General features: G+C 40.2%; 1 long non-coding RNA gene across 1 annotated transcript; it reads left to right on the top strand.

Annotated features, from left to right (window-relative positions):
• The first annotated feature begins 1010 nt into the window (after window positions 1-1010).
• LOC113472960 lies at window positions 1011-1700 on the top strand. Its single transcript, XR_003395075.1, has 2 exons — window positions 1011-1268; window positions 1592-1700. It is a non-coding gene; the product is annotated as an uncharacterized LOC113472960 (long non-coding RNA).
• Window positions 1701-1747: the final 47 nt, after the last annotated feature.

The following is a 1747-nucleotide window of genomic DNA, read 5'->3' as shown; positions in this document are numbered from 1 at the left end:
CACAAGCCAACTAGGCTGGTTAGTAGTTATACTTTGTCCTTAGATCTATGAAACAAACTTTATTTTTTGGTGAAAATCCAATAACCAGTGAAAATTTTCTTCATTGTCACGTCACTCAATTAGAGTGGCAGCATATATTATTTTTCCTCATACGCCGTGGTACCTATTTTGCGTGACAATACAACTGTCACTCTCTCATGAAGTGACATTCTATGTATTTTACCGTCTGTTGTTGTTTGTCGTTGTTGTTATTGTTTTTCGTCGTCTGTTAGAGAATTGGGGAGAGGGAAGTTGAAAGCATGGCGGCGTCTGAAAAAGATTGTTGTTGTCTTGGTCAGTGTCACTCAATATGCGTGACTCAAGTGATTTGGTCCCGGCCGATAATCATGAGAAATCTGGCTTGGTAGTCAGTATATTTTGATTAGGATTTAAGGGAAAAGTGCATTCCTAGTCAAGTATGACGGCAAGATCACTCTTAGATCGTTGTTCCAAGAACACAATTTAATCATTGGCCAAAGAACACAATTGAATCGCTGTTCTAAGACCACAAATTAATTGTTCTAAATGTACACTTTAATCGTTTTAATATAAAAGCATAATTAAATTAATGACGGCAAGATCACTCTTAGATCGTTGTTCCAAGAACACAATTTAATCATTGGCCAAAGAACACAATTGAATCGCTGTTCTAAGACAACAAATTAATTGTTCTAAATGAACACTTTAATCGTTTTTTATATAAAAGCACAATTAAATCGCAGGTGATCCTACGACAGTGGAATCTGCTCCGAGAGGCGAACCTGAGTTAACGAGTAACCCTATTACTCAAATGGAAACTCATGGGAATAACCAACCCAGTCAGACTGGTCAAATAATAAACCAACCTTCTGTCATTGAAACGAGTGTGACCAATGAACCTGATCCGTTGAGTAACCCTACGACTAATTAAATCGTGATTCTAACAACACATTTGAATCATTGTTCTAAGAACACAGTCGCAATTCTAACGTGTTTGTTATGATATACAGGTGGAAGCACTCCTTATCGAGCGTAACGCTGCCCTCAGTGAAACCTGTGAGGAGTGGGATCAATGCGAAAAGAAGTTCAAGGAGACCCGTGTGTTCATAGACAAGACAAGGGAGTCCTTGGAAGCCGCCGCCAGCAGCAAGAGGAAAGCGTTGAGAGATCAGCATTTGGCCTGCGAGACTATCGTGGCCGACATTGCCATTCAGAGGGAGAAGATAGTGCTGTCCGTGGAGAAACTTGAGGTGAGTCTTAGGGCCGTATTTAGGTACGGGGAATTTTATCCTCAATAATTTGAGAATTCGACCATAATAATAGTAGTAGCCCACTGCTGGAATAAAGGGATTTTTCAGTCCTATGCGAGCACTATAAATAAGCACTATTTTTATTACTACAAAATACAATACTTACAAACAAAGGGCGACATTATTGCCAGAGGCAATCTCCACCATTCAACCCTGGATTCTCATTTCATGCTAAGTCACAAAAGCTCTAACCAGGTAGCAGTGACATAGGGCGTTCGTTTTAGCCGATGGCCAATCTTATAACAATACCAATCTCATTTCAGGTGCATTTGAAGCGTGGTGTTGGTGATGATGCATTGGTAAATGCTGCAGCGCGAGATCTTCTGCAAGATCTAGACCAGCTGTTTGATTCCGTGAGAAAACAAATCACCGACCTAGAACAAACCATCTTCCAAGTAGAACATTACCAACAGGTAAGG

The sequence above is a fragment of the Diaphorina citri genome, unplaced genomic scaffold (assembly GCF_000475195.1).
Source record: "Diaphorina citri unplaced genomic scaffold, Diaci psyllid genome assembly version 1.1 scaffold11052, whole genome shotgun sequence".
NCBI classification, from domain to species: domain Eukaryota; kingdom Metazoa; phylum Arthropoda; class Insecta; order Hemiptera; family Psyllidae; genus Diaphorina; species Diaphorina citri.
Note: the sequence above shows the minus strand (reverse complement) of the source record. Positions and strands in the feature narration are given on the sequence as shown.